The 11,282-nt window shown below is 40.8% G+C and overlaps 1 protein-coding gene across 2 annotated transcripts in view; it reads left to right on the top strand.

Moving 5' to 3' along the window:
• Positions 1-10,233, top strand: part of LOC101720849 (signal-regulatory protein beta-1) — a 69,774-nt gene extending 59,541 nt beyond the window's left edge. The window contains exons 4-5 of one of the 2 annotated variants that reach the window (XR_015441997.1): positions 1,409-6,975; positions 7,947-10,233. The gene's annotated coding sequence lies outside the window, so the exon portion shown is untranslated. Of the gene's footprint in view, positions 1-1,408 lie in introns of both variants that reach the window. The other variant, XM_013070852.3, reaches the window with a different exon arrangement.
• The last annotated feature ends 1,049 nt before the right edge of the window (positions 10,234-11,282 follow it).

Below are 11,282 nucleotides of genomic sequence, written 5' to 3' on the forward strand. Positions count from 1 at the left end.
CTGGCCCTCTGTGTGACCAAGCAGAAGGATGAGGAAGAAAGTCAGGACTGAGGTAGGAGGCTGAAATGAGAGTCTTGTCTCAGGAGCTGCCTATCTATTCATAACAGGTGTCCCAAGAGAAGAGTAGCACCAGGGACATAACAGCACTCAGGAGACATTTCTTCAATGATTAGGAGATAATTCAAAGTGGATGTATTTCCCCACAGCTCCTTCCTTCATCCACTCCTGCATGAAACCCTCAATCTCTTTCCCCTCCTTCCTGCTCCAAGGAGCTCAGCCTGAGATAAAGAGATGACAAGAAGCTCACCTAGATTCCACTCCGAATGTCTCCCTATCCCAGACACTGCAAGTCCATAGCATGCTGTTACTCCTCTGCACATGCATTGATCCCACCAGTACTGGTCCCAAGCAGGAGCCATGGGAACTGGCTCTGGGTGCTTACCTGGGACACCTCCCAAAAATGTAAGCAGGAAGTCAGTCTGAACACATCAAGATATCTGTCATCCACTGCCTGTAGATGGCCATGACCATGCATTCTGGTCTATATTCTCAAGGGTTATTCTCTCTTCTTGATTCCTGCACACCCCAACTCTCCAGACTTGTTGAGGTTCTCAAATGATCCCACAACTTTTCTTTTGAAGAAAAAAAAGTCTTCCTCTTTACTAATATGTCCTACTCTTCCAATACCCTCCCTGAATTTCTCTCCCTTGTCTGTGTTAGGAACACTTGCTTTTCTGTCATCCCTTATTCTTCCCAACCCTCTTGTTCATGGTAAAAATGCAGTGGCAGTCAAAAAACCATGGAATTATTCTTTCTCTTTACAATATTTTTGTATGCCCTCATATTCAGTTCTTATCAGTGGTGAGGTGGTAAGTATTCAAAAATTTACTAGAAAAAGAAAAAAATGCTTAGTTGTACTGATTGTCAATTTTCTTCATATAAATACTCCCAGGATGGCCAATTTCAAGCTACTAACTTCTTAACAACTATATTGCAAAGGTCCTAAGTATTTAACAACTGGCCTTCACAAGCCAATCCAGCCTGCTCCAGTAACCACTAAGTTATATTCATAGTCCATGAACTTCTTAACTCCACAATTCCCTGGTCTCAGCCAGCAGCATCTTCTCCTGGACCACTGCTAGCACTTCTAACCAGCTTGCCTGTTTCAGCCAATGGGATTCTTTGAAAATGAGAGTCAAATCAAATCATTCCTTCACTTCTCCCCAACATGTCTGTATACCTCTCTCTTTCCCTTCTTTCTCATCTTTGTTTAATATCACTCTATTAAAGATGCTTTCATTACAGCATGTATATAAAATTTCAATTTCCCCCTTTCTCACCCCGTATTCTAAATCCTCTTAATCTGAGTAGTGTTTTTCCTTAGCACTTATCATTATCTGTTCCACAGGTCCAGGCAGCCCTCACTCTCCATGGCAATCCAGGATTATAAAAATGACTACAAACTGAAATCCTTGGAAACCATCTCTATATTCACTGGGAAAAATAATTATTATCCTATGAGCTTTATGATTTTGTCGAGATTTTAAAAACTATATTTTACAGATATACCAATAAATGAAAGAATAACTATAAAATAAATATTCAGTAAACTGTAATTGTAAATATTAGAAACATTGAGTGTTAAAGTGTTTGTTGATAAAAAACATCAATATATGTTTGAATAATGTTTACCTTCATCTTATATAATTTGAGACATGAATAAGTATATTTTCTACCTTGTGAATTATCATTCTCCATTGTATGCTTGTATTAGCTTTCATCATTTTATCCTTTGCACTTTTAATGCTGTGAAATCTCCACAAAGTAACTTTACTGTGAAGCTTTTTCCTGGTAGTATTTCTTCCAGGACATCATCGTCCTTTGATCACTATCTCTTTCCACAAATATGTCAGTAAGTTCCATTCTAGTGAGTTCCTCTGGCTGCCTGTGTAATGTCTCCAAACAACATCAGTGCTTACACACCCATGGTCAGCTGTTTATACTTCTATATCTTCACCTCCAAATTGAATTTCACTTCCAATAGTATCACTACCCTTTTTGTTTTTGTTTTGTTTTGTTTTGTGCCCTCTCATCTTTGTTGCCGACTGCCTCTTTCAATTATCACTTTCAGTAAAATATCTCATGGGATCATGGCTGGGAGAAAAGAAGGCTATCTGCAGAAACTGAGAAAGAGACACAGGGACCAACTGATCAGCAATGGACTTAGAAATGATTGGCCACTGACTGTGATAAGGATTTGTTATTTACATAATAAGTGGACTAAAGAGTGAGCATGAAATGTTGTGTTTTTTGTAATTACTGTAGAAGTGAAATTGGAGCCACCTAATCAGGGACCGGTATTATTTATACTGTGGTACCTAAAAGTCATGCATATAAGCACCAAATTGAGAACTGCCTGTATTAGTCTTTCTTCCTCAAATTTAATGTCAATTCTATCGGGTCATGAACTATCAATAGCTTCAGTTAGCAGAACAGCTGCAGTACAGTAGATATCAATTTTTGTTAATAAGTTAAGGAAAACATCATTGAGGATAGTGGTTTCTCCTGGATGTTGGATTTCAAAATAAAACTTTTTTTTCACTGAATCACCAACTATTCTATTCTTTAGATCTTTCTTTAAAGACTATTCTTCATTGTATTTAAACATCCCATCAAAACTTTAACATCCTCTAGAAGTAAGTGTTAGACAGCTGTCTGTGTCTAGAACAAAATACCTGAGGAAATCTCTTTACAAGGAGGAAGGTTTAATTTGGCTAATGACCTTGGGTGTTTCATTCAGTGGTTGGTTTGCCCTACTGCTTTTGGGACTTTGCTGAGGCAGCACGTCATGGTGGGAGTGTGTGGGAGTGGAAGATGCTTACCTCATAAGGCTTGGGAGCAAAATGAGAGATTAAGAAACTGCAGTCCCAATACCATTGGTAAATGTGCACAGATTCTGAAAGCAGTGGTGTGGACCAGAGAAGCATGGCTTCAGGTAGGTCCAGCCAGGGACCTGCCCTGACCCTGGCCACTTGGGCACACAGGCCCAAGCCAAAGGCCTGCCCAGAAAAGAGCTGCAGAGGTGCACAAACAACAGCCAGAGGCCAACCCCAGTACCATTGATAAGTGTCCACAAATCCCGAAGCAACAGTGTGGACCAGAACAGTGTGGCTTCAGGCAGGTCTGGCCATGGCTCGCCCCAACCCCCACTGCTTGAGCACACAGGACAAAGCCAAGGGCCCACATGGAAAAGAGCTGCACAGGCGCACAAGCAATAGCCAGAGGCTCACCCTGATACCATCAGTAAGTTCATGGAGAACCTAGCCAGAAATCTGCTCAGACATCAGGGACTGGGGTGCACAGCCCCCAGCCAAAGGCCCTCCCAGACAACAGCTACATAGGGGGGCAGGCCCTAGCCAGAAGCACACCTGGATAACATCCCAAGCCCCAGCCAGAAGCCCGCCCAGACAACAGGTCAGCTCAGGGATCCAGAAGGCAACCATTCTGAACCCAGGAATTGTTGCACTGATGAGCAGAAGAAAAAAGGCCACTTGGTGGTTTGCCGAGAATTAAAGACCACTGGGTGACCCAAAAGTTGCCTCAGAAAAGGTGCAGCAGGCTGAATCTGTTGAAATGAGAAGACACATGAACAAGTTTCAAAACCAGACTTCCAGATCACCTAAGGCAACCTCAAAGGGCAAAAAGATGGAACAATTTCATACTGGTTACCTGGACTCCCTCAACTGGCAACAAAAGAGGATCTGGAAAAAATGAACTTAGACATAATTTCTCAGATAACAGAAGAGATTGTGTCCATAGTGCAATACATGATTAATAAATCTAGAGCAGACATGGATAAAAAAATAGAAGAGCTGAGGAACATGATGGAATCCCAACATAGGAAACAAATGAAATCCATAAAACAGATGCAAACAGATTTCCAGGACATTAAAACTCCATAGAAAGTTTATGCACCAGAATGAGCCAATGTGGGGACAGAATTTCAGATGTGGAAAACAGGATTGCAATTAGTGACCAGGAAAAGAAAAATTTCTTTAAAATAGTAAGGGACCATGAGAAGTCAATCCAGCAGTTTCTATATGATGCAAAGAAGAATAAGATAAGACTGATAGGAGTCAATGAAGAAACAAGAGGTGCCACTGTTCCCAGCGCAGAGGAGGAGGCTTCCGGGTCACCATGCCACTCCTCCCAGCACAGAGGAGACTTCTGGGCCACTGTACCACCACTTCCAGCACAGAGGAGGTGAGCCAAACAGGTGCCAGCAGCACCCCCCCTCCCCACCATCAAAATGAGAAGGCACATAAACAAGCCTCAAAACCAGACTTCCAGGTCACTTCAGAAACCCCAAAGGGAAATGAGATTGAACACTCTGATACTCAACCACCTGGACTCCCTGAACTGGCAACAAAAGAGGATCTGGAAAAAATGATATCCAACAGAAGAACAAAATTCTACAAGCAGCTAGAGAAAAGAAACAAATCACATACAAAGGATAGCCCATTAGAATCACAGCAGACTTCTCAATGCTGGGAGTTGAAGCTAGCAAAGTATTGGGGGCCAGATCAATTGGACACAAGAGTCTTTTATTTCACCCTTACAGCAGTGGGAAAACTGCTAAAAGAGAGTGACATGACCAGATTTCTCTTTTAAAAGTACCTCTGTAACTACAGTATGAGGAAATGAGGGAACAAGGAAACTAAGAGGCTGTCCGAGGCAGAGATGAACATAGAGAGAAAAAGGCAGGAGGGTTGAGATTGCTAAGGACTGAATATTTGTGACCCTAATATTTGTATGTTAAATCTTAACCTTCACGGTAATGTTAGTAGGACACGGTGGCTTTAGAAGGTCATGAGGGCAGATGAGTGGGATGAGTGCCCTTATTAAAGCCCCAGAGAGCTGTCTGGCCTTCCTGCCAAATAAGGGCACATAACAAGACACTATCTATGACCACAAGCCAGCCCTAACCAGAAACTAAATATGTTGGTGCCTTGATCTTGGACTTTTCAGCATCCAGAATTGTGAGAAATACATTTTCCTTATTTATGAGCCACCCAGTCTATCATATTTTATCACAGCACCCAAACAGATTAATTCAAACATGAATTTAGATGAGGGGAATGAGAAGAGTTGTCAAAAATGACATCAAGATGTCTCTAGTTTCTCATTCTTTATGGCGGAATAGTACTCCTTTTTTTTTTTTTTTTTAAATCACATCTTCTTTATCCAGTCTCCAGTTGATGGGCAATTGGGCTGTTTTCAAGCTTTAGCTATTACAAATTGTGCCACTATAAACATGGGTGTACATATATCACTATGGTATGATTATTTTAATTCTTTTGGGAAGATACCCAGAGACATTTATAGCTAAATGGATGCACATTGAGGCCATACTCTTAAGTGAAATAAATAGGACACATATGTATACATACAAAATAGTTTCTCTGGTGTGATAAACTAAAAGTGTAAATAAGCATAAAAATGTATAATTGATAGTGCTCACTTCAGCAGCACATATACTAAAATGTATAATTGATAATGTGAAATAGGAAGAAAAGGTTTAAAGGGGTAGGGGAAGTTGGAGGAGTAGGGGAAAGGAAAGAAGGGAAAGAAAAAATATTGGAAAAGGAAAAACTGGAAACAAAGTCTTTGTAAATAGGGAGCAGTGGAGGGACTGAAGGGAGGGCAGAGGAAAGAGGGAAAAATAAGAACCAAGGTACGTCATGTAAAGGTACAATTTCCCAATGATGAATGTAACTGTGTTGTATACCTAAAATGTACCAATAAACTTAGTGGAAAAAAATGACATCAAGATTTTCTAGCTTAACTAACTGGGTAGATGGAAGTGTCACACACTGAGATGGACAGGCCAGAAGAAGAGGGATGGAGGAGTATGTTCTGTAGATGCTAAGTAGGACACCAAGTATGTGGATGACATGCCCACGGCCATGCAGACACCAGTGCACATTACCGAGCAGTCAAATCTCCTTCCCCTTTGGTCCTGCCCATTCTCATCCTCAACTTATGGCCAACCACTTAGGAAGGAGGCAGAGGACTGAAGCAGTGGGAAACTGCTCACAGAAAGCAGTATTGGTGTTGGGTCCATGGATGTAAGGTGCTTACAGTTGAGAGGCTCCAGATACAGTCTTTGTGCCAACTATTCCTGTTCAGAAATGAAGTCCATTCTTGGTGTGAGTGATTTTCTAACACCTCTACTCCCTATCTCCAGAGCTGACCTCAGACCTAGAGAGCCAGTAAAGGCCTCTTTCTTCTCCTATCTGTTCCTTGGTGTGTCACTCCCAAACAATGAGTGTGCCAAGGATCACATCCCCTGCCTTCTCTCTTCTGCAGAACTGAAACTACTCTCTCTACCCAAGGTTTAATTCCTTGCTCACCCAAAGACACTTCCCCTGCAAGAAGACTCTCAAAAGCCAGTGTACCCCCATCAAGCATGGTCTCAGGCTCTTTTTACCACTGATACCTCTGGAGTAAGGAGAACAGGGTCCCAACCCTTTGCCTGAAAGCCCTCCTCCTGACTCCAGGTCACAGCTCACCTGAGCCAAGATGTTAGACTATAACACAAAGCTGAATATGTCTTCAGGTCACATGAACCCTGGACATGGAGTGAAGAGCCCAGAGGCCAGAGCCTAGGCACTAATGGAGCCTGCCCTCTGTAAGCACCTTGTGACTCTTATATCATTGCTTCTGAGCTTATATCTGATTCCTGCTTCACAATCAAGAAGCAGACACTCATAAACTCACAGCCCTTTCCTCTATCATAATCATTTCCTTTTATACCACAGGAGACAGTGTTGTTTCTCTGCACAGATCAAAGAATCTACAGCCTCTATGGGACAGATAGAGTAGGCTCCAGGTCCACAACAATACCCATCACTACTTTTCAGCCCCATCTGCCCCTACCATCCCTGGTGCTGCTTCTGCTCCTAGGACTCACAGGTGAGTAGCACAGGCCTCAGGCTCCACAGAGTAGGACTGCTGTTCTAAATTTGGCAGTCATACATCTTCCCACAGGCAGTGAGGTGGATGGACCTCTGTTGCAGGACCTCTTTCTTTGCTGGCCTTTCTTCTTTAAGACATTTCCCTAAGTAGTTTATTATATAACATGAATTGCTCAAACAAATCCTCCTAGAATTCTCATTGATTGGAGGGATTCTTTTCCATCCAGCTGTTTCTCAGTGGCAAGGGTCTGCACTCCCCTTGACCTCAAGCACCCCTTAATGGTGTCATGACACATGGTGGTTGGCCAACAAGACCTATTGCCATCTCAAGGGAGGAGACAGAGTTGTGGCAGCTGACTCTTCAGTTCACTGAAAACCATAGCACCTCCTGGCAGGGCTGCCTTCATTCAGATGAGTATAGATGGATGGATAGAGGGGGAGGGAGAATCACAATGACTATATACAATGTGGACTATTAGGAAACATTGGCAAATGGTGATTTTTAGATCACAATATCTCCCAAAATCTCAGCATCCTACAACTATATATTAGATGTGGGCATTTCTCTTGTCTGTCTGCTCTCTTCTCACCAGAGCTGACTCAGGCAGGTAAGAGAAATGTGAACCAGGCTGCTCACATCTCAACACAGATAAAGTGGTTAAAATTACAGATTTTTTTTAGCCCAACCTGCCAAGGTTCGAATTTGAGTTTCATCACTTATAGGCTGTTTAACTCTGGGAAAATTGTTTAAATATTCTGTGGCTTGTTTCTCTGGTCAGGAAAGGGGATAAATAATAATGCCTTATTAATACAGTTAAGTGTTCAGAGTAATACATAGAAGTGACTATATAAGCACTGGCTGTTATATCTTTCCAGGGTTTAGTAAATGCAAATATGAACACATAAAAATGGTCCTGCTACTCTGGCCATTTCAATAAGAATTTAATTCTTATTTCATGTCTTTGGCAGGTCTGTATTTTCATATAAATTTACAGCAGTCATACAAAATGGGAATGAGCCACTGTCCTTGGCAGAAGAGGAAACTGGAAGCACAGAAACAGATAAGATTCTCAGTCAACAGGCTAGAGCCTCACTGTAAGACCAGGTCACCCTTGCCCACTGGACTCCAGGCTGCTATCACAGAATGACTGAGACTGGGTAATTAATGCAAAAACAGAAGTTGATTTTGGCTCACAGCTTTAGAGGCTGTGAAGTCTCAGATCAAGCTGTCACATGATTCATAATGGAAACTGAAGTGTAAACAGAGCATTTGAAAGAGACAATATATCGGTGGACTTGCTTCATAATAACTGTCACTGTAGTTAATTGAATTGTGTGAGAGATAAGATGCAATAAATTTTTTGTTTTAGTGGTGCTGGGAACTGAACTCAGGGCCTTCAGCAAGCTAGGCAAGCACTGTACCACTGAGGTACATCCGTAGCTTCATTCATGTGAGAAAGGTATTAATCCATCTATGAGGGCTCCACCCACTCTCATGACACAAATACCTGCCACTAGGCCCTGTCTCCCACCACTGGACATTGGAATTCCAACACATGAATTTTAGGATATTCAAACCATAGCAGCCCTCTTGCAAAAGTCCTTTTATGAACCAGGCACACACTTGTGTACTTCACAAAGGTTTTAAGGTTTCAGTCTCACAACAAAATTGCAAGCAATGTCACATTTCCACAGTCTGTATATTGCATAAATAAGGAAACTGAGGCCAGAGAGATTAAGTACTTTCCTCAATGTCATCTCATCAGCAAAACCAGCATTTGAACCCAGTCAGAGTTTCCATAGCCCTTGTTTTAAACTTTTCACTGTTACTTCCAAATAAACATGAGTGCACTAAATATGATGTTCTGCTCCTCCTTAATTCAGTGAGAAATTGGAGACCTTTTCCATGGCAATATACATGAGTTAATATCTTCATCAATGTTTCCCCAATATATATCAACCCTATTATGTTAATAACTACATGAGTTTCCATTGTGCCGCTGTACTATCACTTAGCTACCTAACTTCCTATTCTTGGACATGTGCTTCAAATCACACTCTTCTGTACTGTAAACACTTTGATTGCCACTCCTTCACAAAAATATGTTCACCTCAGGCTGGGGATTTAGATCAGTGGCACCGTGCCTGCCTTGCAAGTGCAAGGTCCTGAGTTCAAACCCCAGTACCAAAAAAAAAAAAAAAAGAAGAAGAAGTTTGAGCCTCGCCTGGGCAACCTAGTGTTAATAGTGAGATCTTGTCTCAAAGAAAAATATGTTCACCTTTGATGATCATTTCTTTCAAACAAATCCCTAGGAGATAAATTACTGTCAAGGGATGTAAATGAATTTTGAAATACAGGCCTTTGAAATACAGAATTTCCCACTGAAATATGAGTGTATCAATGTTAATAATACATTATGTCAACACACACTTTAAGGAGTAGCAGCAATGGCTAAAGGGACATTTTGATCATTTCTGACCAAAACAGATTTGATTACAGCCTTTCCGACCCACAGTTGCTAAATTATGAGCTTGCAAAGTGCTTTCATGTCTTGGGGTCATGACTATAATGCTATGTTGCCATTTAGAATATTTAGGTTGTTTTTGTTTATATTCCCAGCACCAGTATGTGAGAGCACAGTACATGGTTCACTACACCTTTGGAAGCACTGAGAACTGGGAGTTGTTTTCATTTTACCAAGTTAACACCCTAAAACAAGTGTGTCACCTTTTACAATAGCATTCAAAAAAATGAAATACTTAGGAATCAATCTAACAAAGGAAGTAAAAGATATTTACATTGAAAATTACAGTACTCTGTGACAACCAATTTTCCAGTCCCCCTTCTGTCTCTTTTAGACAGAAGCTATATTTCTCTCAATAAATTTTTCCAACTCTTAACCTCCGTTGTTTCTAGAATTCATTCTTCAATTTTAGAGAACATGGACTCACACTTTGGATATCTAGCAGATTTGGGAGTTGCATCTATTCCCCCTATATCATTTTGGAGGTCTTCCACCGAGATTATTAGACAGAGGTCAGAGTTTGCTTTTGTTCGATAGCTTCTAACTTTGGTCTTCTTGCTTCATAGATTATAACTTTTTGTTTCATAAGTTCTGGTTCTTGTTTCACAGTGTTGCAGAAATCTCGGAAAGAAATACACAGAGACACAGAATTCAGATAAAATAATAAAATTTCTTCTCGCGAGCGAGCGGGAACGCCAGAAACCAGTCTAGTCAATATCCGTCCCCCTTTGTTCAGCATTTCCCTTTTTATATCCTTTTTATCCATTATCTCCTCCCTAGTGGTCTTTGATGTGTAAATACAATTCCAGTTCTTATTTACAAGTCACAGACACAAGATAGGCCCTATACATTGTAAATTCACCCTGGCAGGGTAACTTTGTTAGGTTAATGAAGTTACTGGTTAGTCAGATAATCCTCACCTTAAACAAGGAGTTACAGGAAAAGCAAATCTTAAAAGAACACATTACTTATTTTGCTTCTACAACTACCTTAATATTCAATCTATTAAGTTATCTAAAACTTTTCCGTATCAATAGATTCTGGTTTTGTTTCATAAGTCTGGCCTTTGTTTCAGCATTTGCTTCTTCATATTGCCTCTAACTTCTTACATCTAAAACTAGAGAGACTTATGACAAAACATCAGACTTAAGAACTAACAGGTTACAATCACTATTTCAGTATCTAAGTGTGACTCTTTTCCCCAACCTCTTTTCTACTGCTCATGCTCAGATTATACATGTTCTAATTTCCTAAAAAAATTTTTATTCTTGCCTAGTGTCTGACAAACTCCAAGCTGTCATACAAATGGAACCAATGACAAATATGCTAGACTTCTTTTACCAGGATCCACCAGATCAACCTTGTAAACAGCTCGTAACTGCTAAATTACAATATGATTTCTATGTCGGATTCTGAAGTCCCTGGGACCTTCTCTTTGTGGGAAGCTGTTACTAGTTCCTCCTGGTGGAAATGTGGGACCGCATAACTCTGTAATCATAAAATCTCCCCCATCCCCAACATAGTGACTGATTGTGAGTTAAAGGTTAAAATGTGCTTGTTAGTTCTGGGACACTAGACAAAATCTGTAATAAACATAGACTTCCTAAGTGAATTGCCCAGCTCCTTGTTTGTCTGAAACCGATGTTCCAGACACAGCTATCTATAAGACAATTTGCAAACATCTTTTGACCATCAACATTTTTTTCTCTTTTCTATAAGGTCTGCTTGCTAACTTCCCCTGCAACCCCCTATAAAAACAGCCTCGGACTCTGAGCCAGTT

The sequence above is a fragment of the Heterocephalus glaber genome, unplaced genomic scaffold (assembly GCF_053883595.1).
Source record: "Heterocephalus glaber isolate CG9 unplaced genomic scaffold, H.glaber_assembly_v1.0 deba00001532, whole genome shotgun sequence".
In the NCBI taxonomy this organism is placed as follows: Eukaryota; Metazoa; Chordata; class Mammalia; order Rodentia; family Bathyergidae; genus Heterocephalus; species Heterocephalus glaber.